The sequence below is a fragment of the Gymnoscopelus microlampas genome, assembly GCF_963454915.1.
Source record: "Gymnoscopelus microlampas genome assembly, chromosome: 6".
Lineage (NCBI taxonomy): Eukaryota > Metazoa > Chordata > Actinopteri > Myctophiformes > Myctophidae > Gymnoscopelus > Gymnoscopelus microlampas.
The window spans coordinates 22608329-22623185 of record NC_139943.1 but is presented as its reverse complement, the minus strand read 5'-3'; positions in this window follow the sequence as shown (position 1 = coordinate 22623185).

Sequence of the window (14857 nt, the reverse complement as noted above, 5' to 3'; positions counted from 1 at the left end):
ACGCTAGCGTCCCCTACGCTGTGAATTGACCACGTCATCCATAGCAACCGATTTTGGCATGGCGAGTTCCAGCAGGTCTCTCATATTGACAGACAGTTCAGCGCATGGTGACACTTTTGTTTGGTCAGCTGCCAATATTGATTTTTACTGTGTGTTGATTGAACAGCTACCGTATCAGCCCTATAGGCAGCTGACCAGGTTGTGAGCCTCAACGAGGGCAATAACGCTGGGTATGCAATAGACTTTATGGAAGATTTGATCACACGACACACACCCATAACATACAGTATGTGCAATCCCTCCTGCATTTTATTTTTTATCCAGCTCCAATTCAAAATTATGAATTGCAATATACCCACACGAAGGCTGCGTTGGACCTAATGATGCCTTCTTGTGTGGGCGAAGCCTCTGACCAACGTTTCCTTTGGAGCGTTTAGGAAACAAAGTTGCGCGGAAGAAATGGGATCCTCTCCAGAAATAATAGGCTAAAGTTCAGTGATTCATCTCCAGGGGGAGACGTGAACGGGGCTTGAAAGCGTTATTCAGGAGCCACTGACTCACACAGTGCTCCGTCACAGAGGAGGGCTGACCTTGGATCAGATGACAGGGGCTGGAGTTGATGCGCACCCTCGCCATGCACCAAGGCGACACCGAACAAGAGCCCTCAAGGCCCTCCTTGTCTGACTGACTCATCCCAGCCCCTCCGACCCCCCCCCCCTCCCCTGTCAATACAGACTGGGTCCCTCCAACACAGGTGATGCATCTTTGTCTCTCTCACACAGTCTCTGTCATTCTCCTCTCGCTGTCTGTCTCCATTTATCTCTGTGACTCTCTGCATCTCTCTCTGTCTTGCTGTATCTCTCCCATTGCCATATCTCTCTAATCTTTCTCTCTGGTGTGTCCCCCCCTGTCTTTCTTTCTCTGTATCTGTATCTTTCTCATTCATTTGCTCCCTGTCTCCCAGCCCCTGCCGTGTTTGTCTTGTCTCTCTCTCCCTCCCCTTCCATTCCTCTGTCTCCATCACTGTCTCTCGTCTTCTCTCAATCCCTCGCCTATCCATCTCTCCTGTCCTGCTGTATCCGGCACCACCACCCCACCCCCACCCACACATACAAATAATCCTCCCACCACCCTGATGCTTCCGAGGGAGGGGAGTGGGAGTCAGGGTGGGAGGGCGTTGTGTGTGTGTGTGTGTGTGTGTGTGTGTGTGTGTGTGTGTGGGGGGGGTAGCCTGTCCGTCTCAGTTTCAGCCCTCCTGCCCAGAAAAATCAATATTGGGAGGTGTCCTGGAAACCCTTTCACAGGAGTATTACAGCACAGCCCTGCGCTCTGATAAGCCTCCTGTTACGTCCTCCCGGGACAGGGCTGGCTTGGGGGGTGGGGGACGGGGGGGCGGCCTGTAGGGGGGTAGAGCCTCATAAAGGGCAAGACGTGGATCACAAGTCTATTGGTGTGGGCTATTAGTAACCTTAGAGCACCTGACCTGTAACTAGGGTCCAGTGCTGATTCCCACGCACGCACGCACGCAAGCATGCAAGCACACATGCACGTACACACGCATGCATGCACGCACACATGCACGCACACACGCATGCACACACTCATGCACACATGCACGCACGCACACACGCACACATGCACACACGCACTCACACATTCAGGCACACATGCACACACACACACACACACACACACACACACACACACACACACACACACACACACACACACACACACTCGAATAGAAAGAGAGACAGAGAGGGAAGAAGTAGGGGACACACTCACACACACACAAAACAGGACAGTTAGTGACGATAAAGAGCTTTGTCACGCATTCAAGAGAGCAGATAATGCCCCTTTTTTTGTTAATGTATGCGCTGTCATTGGAGAACGGGGAACGGAGCATTCGAGGCCGTGCATTCAGGACGCCCTTTCACTGTCTTTGGCTGTAATGATTATGCTGTTGCCCGCCCACACACGCACCGACACACACACCAAGCACACACACGTACGCATATACTCGAACACCTTAACACCCCCGCAAAACCCACGCCCACATACCTCGGTCGCTGGCTGTTGTGATTCATGGGGACAATGTTGTGGGAAAACAAGCTGCATGTGAACTCAGACCTGCTGGATTGGTACATCAGTCAGTGTCACACATGCATGCTACTGAAGTGATTGTGGCGGCAATTAGCATGGCTCTTGATTACATAATTATCATAATTATCATTTAGTTTGATTTGATGCATAAGATTGCATAATTTATTCGTTTGTTTGCCAACGTCAATAAAATGGGTGTTTGATTACAGCTCTTTTAGATGTTTATCCTGCTCAATAATAGCTCACCTCTAATTCTTCTTAGGGCACACAGCTTACAAGCATTTTCAGCTTTCCATTTTCTTGTACAGTGAGTTATGACAGGTGGCAAAGGGAAGAAGTATGACAGGTAGCACAGTTCTCTGACGCGGAGTCGAATCAGAAACATACTATAATATTAGAGAGTATTATACGTACAATATAAAACAGTATGGGGAAAATGTATTCTACTATGCTGCCATCAAAATGTCGAATGCCCTACCAAAACCCATTAAAGATCTCGTCTCCCTACCCAAAAAACAAAGCTGACCTTAAATTACAATTGAGCATAGTTTAAAGGTAGGGTAAGTGATTTGCGTTGGTTAAAATCATTGTTAAATAGCTCATATTCTGATAGTACTCATTGCTATAGAGTGTTTGTTCAGTATTAGGAGTCTCCTTGTCTCTCCACCTCTTTATTAAACAGAAAATGCATTTTCGTTTCAGTTTCAGTTTCATTTCCAATTTTATCCAACCAGGACAGAGAACTCAATCAGGATACAGATTAAACTAGAAAAAGTGCTCCTCGGAGCACAGGTCTCCGCCAGGTCAGGTAGGCTATTGTGGCCTCCTGGTGGCGCTATAATAGGCCGCATGAAAAGGCTGCCATTTCTTCTTAGGCCTTGCACGACAATCGGACACTGACTGCATTCATGATTTGAGGCATTTTGTTAAAAACATGTTTTGCTAAATTAGACCTGTTGGTGGCGCTATAACAGGCCAATGTTAAAAGTGTGGCATTTGTTCCTCAACATAGTGTGAATGTGCGTGCAAAGTTTGAGCGCAATTGGACGGTGTGTTCATGATTTGCGGAATTTTGTTCAAAACAAGCCAATAATGCAAACTTTAGATGTCAATCTTAGCCAATCAGTATGGCATATGAAAAATCAAACACATCCGTCTTGATCACATGACTATAGAGATCATGTGTACCGATTTGCGTGAAATTTGGATACAATTGGAAGGAGTAGTATAAAATAATGTGTTTTACATAAGTCGGCCTCCTGGTGGCGCTATAAAAGGTAGATGTGAAAAATGCAGGGCAAAGGTTTTTCCTTGACCACTAGGGAGTGTGCATACAAAGTTTTACACAGATCGGTGCAATTATAGGTAAAAACACGAACCGGCCTGTTATAGCGCCACCATGAGGCTGATTTGAACATTTTCAAATGGTAGTTCTTCCACGGCCTAATGGGAATGAGCGTGCAACATTTCACGGAAATTGCATGCTTTGTTCATGATTTGAGGCATTTTGTTCAAAATGGAGCAGTCCTGCAAACTTTGGAAGACATGTTTAGCCAATCAGGATGGAATATGAGAAATCTGAAAGACCTATTTTGTTTAATGACTACAGAGATACTGTGTACCGATTTGCGTGATTTTTGGACAAAATCTGTAGGAGTGCTGTCAAAAAATATGTTTTGCACAAATCGGCCTCCTGGTGGCGCTATAAAAGGCCCATGAGAAAAATTTGGGGCAAAGGTTCTGAATTGGCATCCAGGGAGTGCGTGTGCACAGTTTCGCTGCGATCAAGACAACGGTGCCGGAGATTAGCTGGTCACAGACAGACGGACACACGGACACACACACGGACACACACACACACGGACACACGGACGGACGGACGGGGTGGAAAACATACTCTCTCGCCATGCCTTTCGGCCTGGCGGAGACAACAAGTGAAATTGGAAGTGATGACACTAAGAAATGAGCAGGCAGAATTGGAACTGGAACACTATACAAATTAAGCTTAAAAATGGGTACTTTCTCCTGATTGGCTGAGATTTTGACACCTACCGAAAAAAAGTATTTTCTGTTTATTAAAGAGCTGGAGAGACAGGGAGACATCTGTCTCTCTATAGCAATGATTACTATCAGAATATAGTATTTTAACTCCCCCGCCCCCCACCCCTCGATCCTTTCTCTGTAAACATACCTTTTGATTCTACTGAGTTTTCTATTGTATTGTATTGTATTGTATTGTAGGTATTATAAGTAGGCTATTACTGATTAATTGACTACAACTGACCACAATGGAAACAAGCCCCCAAGGGCTTTTTGTGTTATCCTTTTAGCATAACCTTTGACTGTACTACCTGTACTGTTAACAAACTTGTTAATAAAGTATTCAATCATCAATCAATCATCAATCAAGTGAAGTTTGACTATGGCATAGCCACTCATAGATGTTTTTGATCCTGTTATGTCTGTATAAAGGGATAGAATCCTCCAAATCCCGTGACAAGTCATCATCATCTCAGTGTAAACAATCAACAAATCAGAAAAAGAAGAGCTGAGTCTCGAATACAGTCGGATCAAATGAAAAAAACATGAACCGATTCGATTCATGGGGCTAGAGGCCATGGACATTCATAACTCCATATTGAACTCGTAAGAAAGAGAGAATGTGACTAGGAGTAGTTTCATACGGTAGTTAGGTTGAAAGATTATTTTGAGGAAAATGCATTTTTATAGAAAAAAATCCTTTTATAGCACATTTATGTTTGTATAAAAAAGATTTTAAGCAACCACGCGATTTTAAGCAATTATGAGATAATGTGCCTAATGCTAGAGGGGAATATGCTTAAGTGTAGTTGTGCTTGACGGTATGCTCTATACAATGTCAAAATAAGGGTTTTAAATCCTAATGGTATTGACATCCAGTGATCTTCTCTCTTCAAAAGCAAACTGTCTAAATCCCACCCTCTTATAGGTGCAGGTATTTTCTCTAAGCCAACGTAAATAAGGGCAGAGGCTGGATGACCCGCCACAATGAAATGTGCTACAACAAGTAGTGTTTTGACATCTTATGTCGCTGCAATGTTCTGCAATGCGTGTCTTTAGGGCATGTTTACTTTTACCTACATAGTATTTGCCACATGGGAAATTGATAATGCATTTAACACCCTTTGTGGTACGAGATAATGGTCCCTTTGATGGGAATTGCTTTGCATGAATGAGAGTGTTTGAAGGCGGTACATTTAAAAGTGCAGTTGTACTGCACTGTAATTACTGGAGGCAGATCAGAATGAACAAAAGTGAGCTCAAGTTTCTACCTCGTGAGAACACTACTCGAGGGAGGTCAATAAAAACATTGTGCAACTGGGGATCTGATTTTTAAATATGCCATAAAACAGCTTAACCATTTCAGCACACCAAGAATACTTGTGAGATAAACATAGGAGCTTGTTTTTACAGTGTTTAGTGAAGTGAGCAGGGTCTTTACAAATATGTTTTAATCTGCAGAACTGACTGTCAGGTAGCCTGTTTTTAGCGGACGAGGGTGTCAACTGTCAGCTCTTAAAAGGCGGGTTTGGTGTACTCAGTACACCAAACTATATAAAGTACTGTATAAAGTACTGTACTGTATAAAGTATGCAATGCTTTGTTTTTATGGATGATCCAGGTATGAAGGAAACTAATTCAAATCAAAGTTTACGTTGAACTTGAGGTGTTCAAAAGTTGAATTTGTGAACGTACAAAAGTACTGTAGTATGTCAGTTAAACGGGTGAATGCCTCCTTCAAGGGAAACATTTGTATACAGTGCTTCTACGTTGAAAGTAGCTAATATGCAATATGTAGGAAGTGGATCTATCAAATCCAAGATAGAAATCAGCTGTGTCTTTTACAAAAGAAGGAAGCTGTTCAGAAAAAGGTCTAAAACTAGAAAAAGCACAGGTCTCCGCCAGGTCAGGTAGGCTATTGTGGCCTCCTGGTGGCGCTATAATAGGCCAACGTGAAAAGGTTGCCATTTTTTCTTAGGCCTTGCACGACGATCGGACACTGACTGCATTCATGATTTGAGGCATTTTGTTAAAAACATGTTTCGCTAAATTAGACCTGTTGGTGGTGTTACGGGTCCCAAGCTAGATTGGGTACCACAGCAACAGGATTGATTTTTGGTTCAATGCCTCACTGGTCTCAAGTCTGAAAAACAGTATAAACAGGCACACAGGAATGAGACATGAACCGTTCACTTGTGTTCCTAATTTTCCTCTCATTTATTCACAATCATACAATCAATCACAATATATCACAATAAATCAATCAATCAACATTTCCCTTAACTGCAACAATGTTTTTTTAGCAATGTCCTTAGCACCTTCAAGGTGAGCATGAAATGTGTGCGTGTAGTTCTTGTTCTTTTAAGTAAGTATACGTGTGTGTGTGTGTGTGTGTGTTCCAGGTAGGTATGGCATGTGTGTGTGTGTGTGTGTGTGTGTGTGTGTGTGTAAGAGCTGCTGTCCCTTAAAATACATTTGCATATTTTCACTTCACATTTACAATATAACCATTTGGCTTCAATATCTCCATTAAACCTGAATAGTCATCCCATCACAATGAAATACATTCAAAGGCCATCTCTCAGTATTTGTACTGGTCCCATATAGCTACCATGTCTTAGTGCAATAGATTCAACATTAGCTTGCATCTGATATAAGATCAAGGATCACAATCTCTGTGCAACATAACCACATTCTTTAGCTTAAAGCTATTTCAAGTAGTTGACTGTCTTTTCAAAACATCTGACATCATTCATCACATTGAGGGAATATCAATTAAAGTGGAGCATATTCAAATACACTTCAAAACACAATAAATGCACTTTTGCCATAAAGCCATTAATCAATAATAATGGTAAGGTACCCAAAATACTTAGAAAATAACAAGAGTGTATCAATAGAAAAATACTATAAATGCAAAATATCTGTTCAGCACCTCAGCTCCATGTAATGAAATAAAACAAAGTTAGCTGTAGATAATACTTATAAAACCCTTCACCAATCATGTATCTGTCAAGTGTTCAGGTAGAAAACATTGGAAATGTCGTGGATAAATGTAAACAAACATGTTACTGTGTTCAGTACACAACGAGGCAAACGCCATCTTCAATGGGATAACACGAGGGAGACGCCATTATACACTCAAACAGCGTGTCAATTTGCGGACTTTTTACCGTTTCTTAAACTCTACATTAAACACTCAAATCAGTCATTAAAACCCATCACAGTCTCTTCACATAAACATTAAACCTTAGGAGTTAAGTTAATATGGTTTTCATGGTGTACTGACCTGAAAAACAGTATAAACAGGCACACAGGAATGAGACATGAACCGTTCACTTGTGTTCCTAATTTTCCTCTGAAGGAAAGGGGTGAGGCACCCAGACCTTAAAGGGGACCCTTAGGCAACACCTGCTGCACACACAAAGGTTCCGCTTCTCATCCCAAGTGACCTACAGTGAATTACTACTGATATTATTTTGGTTGGTGACCATAGGAATAATAAAAATAAGAAACGTACTGGACCATACTTTAAATAAAAAGTGCTTACACATTTTCAAAAAAATAAAAGTTACTTCACAAGTTGCTTCACAATTGTGAGGGTATCACAGTGGCGCTATAACAGGCCAATGTTAAAAGGGTGGCATTTGTTCCTCAACATAGTGTGAATGTGCGTGCAAAGTTTGAACGGTGCGTTCATGATTAGCGGAATTTTGTTCAAAACAAGCCAATAATGCAAACTTTAGATGTTAATCTTAGCCAATGAGTATGGCATATGAAAAATCAAACACATCCGTCGTGATCACATGACTATAGAGATCATGTGTACCGATTTGCGTCAAATTTGGATAACATTGGAAGGAGTAGTATAAAATAATGTGTTTTACATAAGTCGGCCTGCTGGTGGCGCTATAAAAGGAAGATGTGAAAAATGCAGGGCAAAGGTTTTTCCTTGACCTCTAGGGAGTGTGCATACAAAGTTTTACACAGATCGGTGCAATTATAGGTAAAAACACGAACCGGCCTGTTATAGCGCCACCATGAGGCTGATTTGAAAATTTTCAAATGGTAGTTCTTCCTCGGCCTAATGGGAATGTGTGTGCAAAATTTCACGGATATTGCATGCTGTGTTCATGATTTGAGGCATTTTGTTCAAAACGGAGCACTCCTGCAAACTTTGGAAGACATTTTTAGCCAATCAGGATGGAATATGAGAAATCTGAAAGACTTGTTTCGTTGAATGACTATAGAGATACTGTATACCGATGTGCGTGATTTTTGGACAAAATCTGTAGGAGTGCTGTCAAAAAATATGTTTTGCACAAATCGGCCTCCTGGTGGCGCTATGAAAGGCCCATGAGAAAAATTTGGGGCAAAGGTTCTGAATTGGCATCCAGGGAGTGTGTGTGCACAGTTTCGCTACGATCAAGACAACGGTGCCGGAGATTAGCTGGTCACAGACGGACGGACACACGGACACACGGACGGACACACGGACGGACGGACGGGGTGGAAAACATACTCTCTCGCCATGCCTTTCGGCCTGGCGGAGACAATAATCAACAAAAGTGGTGGCTTAACCACTTTAACACAGCATCCTTAATTTGGGCAAGTCATTATAGGCGAACATTTTCAAAAGAATTTGAAAATAGGGCTTAAGTGATTAAGACCCAGCTGCCCTCAGGGCTGGGCAAGGTGTTTGACCACAAAACTATCATTTGAACTAGACTTCGTGGAAGCTTGTATGGACAATAATGTCACCCATTTTTTAACGCATTTAAACGGAAAAAAAAGAGCTTCTTTGGGTGTACCTGGAACCATACCTGGAACAATAAAAAGCACCATCAATAAAAAACAACAACAGTATACAACAGTTATACACCTAAACATGTCTCATAAAGGAGGTAAAATGTGTCAAATGGAGTCTGTACAGGTGAAGATAAATGAACACCTGACATCAGTGGGAGAGGAGAAATTCTGTGTGTTGGAAAAACAGCATGGTGTTGATGTTTGTAGTGTGAAGCTCTTTTTTTGTGCGTGCTACATCATATACTATAGATCTTCAAAGCAATAGCCCTGTGGAGTGACTTAGTGAATACAGACTATTAACCTGTTAAAGTAATGCTTGTGGACCAATTACCTTCAAATGAAAGTGTTTACCTTTTTTGTTTGGTGTAGCAACTGGTCCCTAAGGGGTCTGTGAGCCTGGTGCCTAAATAGATAAGTGGGCAAAATTACAAGCCTTTTTCCTGTAAGCATGTCAGGGCAACTATTTGAGTCATTTGGCTTAACAACTTAAACATCTATACTTAGTAAACTTGACCAGGGTCGGCTAGGCACTTTTCCCCCCTCTACACCCCTCTTTTGCGACACGTTTTGAGCTTGTAGTTTCAGTGAATATTCCCCCCTGAATAGGGATGCTAGGGGAGGCCCTTCTCAAAATAACTAAGCTTTGACCCTACTCTCTGCCAATCAGGGTCTTGCAGCATTAAACATGTTTGTTTTAATAATATTTGATGAAGTAGCTACATTATAATCGGGAAACATTATTAGATCCGGAGTAGGGAAAAAAAACATGAATCATAAAAATAAACTTTTGAGAGTGCTCCCCAAGTTGCTTACACTCATACTTAAGGGACAGATCCATCAAACCACACGTGCGCGCTCACCACCACCACACACATATCAAGCGCACACACACAGCGCTCCTCACACAACCACCCAGACAGCATACACAGATCTTCACACTCCATTAAGAGTGAACGCACAGCGTGGTCGGAGTTCATTTGGCTTGCGGTCAAAACACAGAAACAAAAGACGAAAGGGGTCCGGTCACTGAATGCCTTTCCTGCGGCGTGGAGAACAGCTGGGTCCTGTCTCTCTGGAGAGAACCACTCCTGGCTGTGAGGTGCGGTGAAGGGAGGACAGGCTAGTGATGCTGCCAGAGGGTTCTTCAGGCCAAGCTTGCGAAACAAGAGAGCGAAGCTACTTCCTCTTAGGGGTGACTGACTACCGCCTGGACCGTCTGCACTGCTCATTTAGCTCTGAGCTCTGTACACGTGTAACCAAATGGACTCGTTTGGATACATTTGCACACTCTCAGAGTTCCAAATGGAGTGAGGATTTCACGGTGTGTGAGCCTCGCTTGTTTCCTGTGCAAAAGTGACACACTCAACATTTTGGCTGGGGAACCCCTTCAAGGACCCCTGAGGATCCCCAGACCCCACTTTGAGAGCCATAACATTTAAATGAACACTCAGGATTTTGCTGTGATCTGCATATATTGCTGTGAGCTGCATATATTCGGGGCGGCAGTGGCTCAGGTGGTAGAGCGTCCGTCTTGGAATCTGAAGGTTTGATCCCCGGCTCCTCCTGGCTCCTGACGTGTCGGAGCGTCCTTGAGCAAGACACTGAACCCCTAACTGCTCTCGATGAGCAGGTTGGTGCCTTGCATGGTTTCCTCCACCATCGGTATGTGAATGTGCGTGTGTGTGTGTGTGTGTGTGTGAATGGGTGAATGTGAAGTACATTGTAAAGCACTTTGGAGAAAAGGGCTTTATAAATGCAGTACATTTACCATATTCAGTGGCGTGTCTTGTGAACGACAATAATACAGATCCCCAGGTTAATGTGTGGTAGGACAACCCTCCATAAACTTTGCTTGCAAAAACTTGATATTTTCTGAACAAAAGTGTAGTATGTTAACCTGTATTTACCCAGGGAATGTCTTGGCTGTGCACACTCAGTCAGCAAGAATGTGAGTTCAGGGCGGGTGTTAATTGGAAATGCATGCAGTATACAGTCAGCTTCCATGACAGTACACACGTCCATGTATCTAGCCAAGGGCTGTTTTGGCACCATGCACACACTTTCATTCAGACAGTACCCGTGAGCCCAGTTACTGTAGTCTTCTATGGGTGAGGACTGCAGTCTCATCATTCTCTCTCTCTCTCTCTCTCTCTCTCTCTCTCTCTCTCTCTCTCTCTCTCTCTCTCTCTCTCTCTCTCTCTCTCTCTCTCTCTCTCTCAGATGTAGCACATACAGCACAGGAAGCCATGCTGTTCCCATGTGGATTGCGAGATCCACATAATTAGATTTTAATGTAATGTAATCTTTTACTGTTTCCATTTCCATTGTTATTTTATTGCTATTTTGTGTGGCCATTATTGTTTAACATGTCTCTGAGCCATATACTTTTTTTGTGTGCGTAAATTCTGTCTTTCCCTCAAAGAAAATACAAGATTTGCCAGATAAGGCCCTGTTGTTGCCTCCTCGCAGCACCACAGATCACTTGTGCCAGCAAATGATCAAGTGATTTCTGGAAAGTCCAGGAATATTGCTTTGCTATTTCCTCTAAATGTGGACCCACATGTATCTTTGCAGCCAAGGTTTGACTCCTGCAAATTGGCACATCCAAAGCAAAGGACTTTTGTTGAAGCCTTGCTTGATGAAGATAAGGAGTGGTCTCTGGTCTGGTTCCCTGCACAGATTTGTTTTGATACTGTATGATTTATGTAGGCTAATAATCAAACCTAAGACATCTCTGTTGAGGCTTCACTCGATATACCCCTGCAGCGCTATGCAGCAAATCAAAGATAATTCTTTCCAATGGCTCAAGTTTCAACCGTAAAGTGAACTGCTTATTATACCGTATATATATTAAACTCAAACCTTGAGACAGTTTGTCAAGTACAGTGAAAATCTGTGGGATGGATGAACAGCTGAACAGTAACCCTAACCCCAACCATGTGTCACCAGCCTCGTTATGGGCTACTGATGACCCAGGACCAAATCCCACTATAACTATGTCAGTTGATCTTCCTACTTGCCTACAGTATGTCTGGGCACACATGTATCCTTGCAGCCAAGGTTTGACTCCTGCCAGAACAGCCTCATACACTTAACAGTCTCATTGTTTTTCTTCATGTTCAAGGTTCAAGGGTTCAAGGTTCTTCTTTATTGTTACATCTTGTGTACAGGTACACAAGATAAAAAAACAAAGAATGGTTTGGCTTCCTTCAGACAATTCAGCAGCATAGATAATAATAGTAATTAAAGAAAACAAGGGCAGACAGTAGGCTAATACTAATAAGAGAATAAAATATATACATGTATATGCACACCATATACTGTATGCACACCATATACTGTGTGTACATTTTCAGCAGCTGCCATGGTAACATATCTACACAATCGGTTTACGGTGCCAAAAAGTCACCGCAAAGTAATGTTAACTGCTTGTGGGTTAAGTAGGCCTCATTGACTGAAATACAATTTAGGCATACAGATGCTCTTGATGACACACACACACACACACACACACACACACACACACACACACACACACACACACACACACACACACACACACACACACACACACACACACACACACACACAGCAGACTTTTACCATTATGCTTTATTACCATATTTTACCTTATTGTCAAAATGAATAGCAAAGGATAGATTCATAAAATAATACAAAAGATTCTTGAGACCTTAATTGATTATGAAAATTGTTAGTTGCAGTCCTACATTATTTGTTTGGTTTCGGTTTGATTTCATGTGTGCATACAGCATGTAGCAGAGCTGTTTCTTACAAAGCGAGGGGCCCAAGCAGCTTTTATCACTGCCAGTATAAAGAAATATTAGCACTCCCAGTTAGATAAGGCTTGTTGTTGCCTCCTCACAGCACCGCAGATCACTTGTGCCTGCAAACGATCCAGAGATTTCTAGTAAGTCCAGCGCAGGCTTTGCGGTTTCCTCTAAATGTGAACCCACATGTAACCTTGCTGGGGCTTGACTCCTGCCATTGGCACATCCAAAAATGTTTCAGTTGATGGCTAGCTTGATTAAGATAAGGAGTGGTCTCTATCCTGGTCCTTGCATAGATTTGCTTTGATACTGTACAGGATGATTTATGCAAGCTACAGTAACATAAATGAATGGTCTTGCAGGAACAAAAACTTATAAGAGATAGCCTTTTCATTGAGGCTTCACAGCCATATCCCATTCCCTACTTAGCGCAATGCAATATAAAGATAATTCATTTTCTTACTGTAATGGCTCCTGTTTCGACCTTAAAGTGAAGTATTTAATACCGTATTTATTAAACTCAGACCTTGAGGCAATTTGTCAAGTGCAGTGACTTTATCAGTATATCTATCAAAACTGATGAACGGTTGAGACCTGTGTCACCAGACCCATTATGGGCGACTGATGACCTAGGACCGATAACCTTCTCTGCTGGACAACCACTAAGCTGTCTTCCCCTCAGTTGATCTATCTACAGCATTTAAAGCATTACTGACAATTGGGGTCTGCGAACGTAAGCCTCCGAGATGGCCGGGTCTAATCTCGCAAACCGCTGGAACGATCAGCACCAAATAATCTCTTGTGCACGCTGCCAGTAGGCCAAGGAAGTACCTCCAAACACATTTTTGCACATACGTGTGTCATGTATTTTTGTATTATTGGAAACAGACTCTACAGACCGTAAATGAAGCCTATTTTTCAGCTATTTCAAATCCGCCAACTTTCTATATCGTGTGATATCGCGTCATATCCTAAGCAACCGAAAATGAATGCTATTTGTTGGGACCAGAGCGGGGGTGGGGAATGAATGATATTGGTTGTGTAGCTTATCAATCAAAGCATCAGAAGGTAGAAGGTAAAATAAATGGGACCATAATTTACCAAAACGCATATCATGGTGATTAGAAGAAGACTTTAAACTAGCGACTGGAAGCATATAGTATTTATGACAATGTGTATTAAGGTAATAAAATCAAGTCTAAAGTTTGGCAAAAATCCACCCACTTGCATTGAGAGTTATTTCTTTTGACACCAGCAGGGGTAAAACAGCAAAACTACAGGCAATTCATATGAACTGTCACTTACTATAATAGACTAAATTTCAAAGGCGGATGCTGGGCCCTTGATTTTACTAGAGCTAGAGGTTCGGGCCGCTAAGTGGCCCTCAAATCTATGTCGCACCGCCAATCCAACCGATCTTGCAGCATGCCTCTTCTGCTTTTTGGCAAGGCGCTGCTGTGTATCCTCCTCAGTCTCAGCAGCCCTTTGGGCATGTTGCCGCTTGGTTATTTCCTCAGTGTCACTTGCCTGGTCTTGCCTGTTCTTAAAGCTTTTAGCCCTTTTCTCAGAAGCTTGAGTTGATGGTGTAGAAGCGTCACTGGACTGAACTTGGAATATGTTCTAGGTGTATCAGGGGGGCCACAGGGGCCACATCCGTGTGCAAATCGGTGTTGTGTCTGACATCAGTGCATGTTGAAAATCTCCATAAATGCATTTGAAATTATTTCTATTGTGACATCAGTGCATGTTGAAAATCTCCATATATGTGACTTTGACACGGTTTATGTTGTCTGACATCAGTGTGTGTTGAAAATCAAAACTCTTTCTCTGGCTTTTTCAAGTTGTCCCTTAGAGGCCCATCCTGATCTACCACTAGATGTCAAACAATAACAAAAGTCAGTATACATCCATCAGATACATGTACTTTATTCATATCTCATAGTATGCTTGTTTACATTTATACAAAAATACAGAACACAGTAGAGTCTCACCCAGAATATCAACCAGGCAATAATTACATTACTTTTGGCACCCAGACTTGTTTCCTGCCGAGAACCTTTTGATTCTCCCACTGATGTGGGTCTATTATGCTCACTTGTTAAAAGCCTAATAGCACT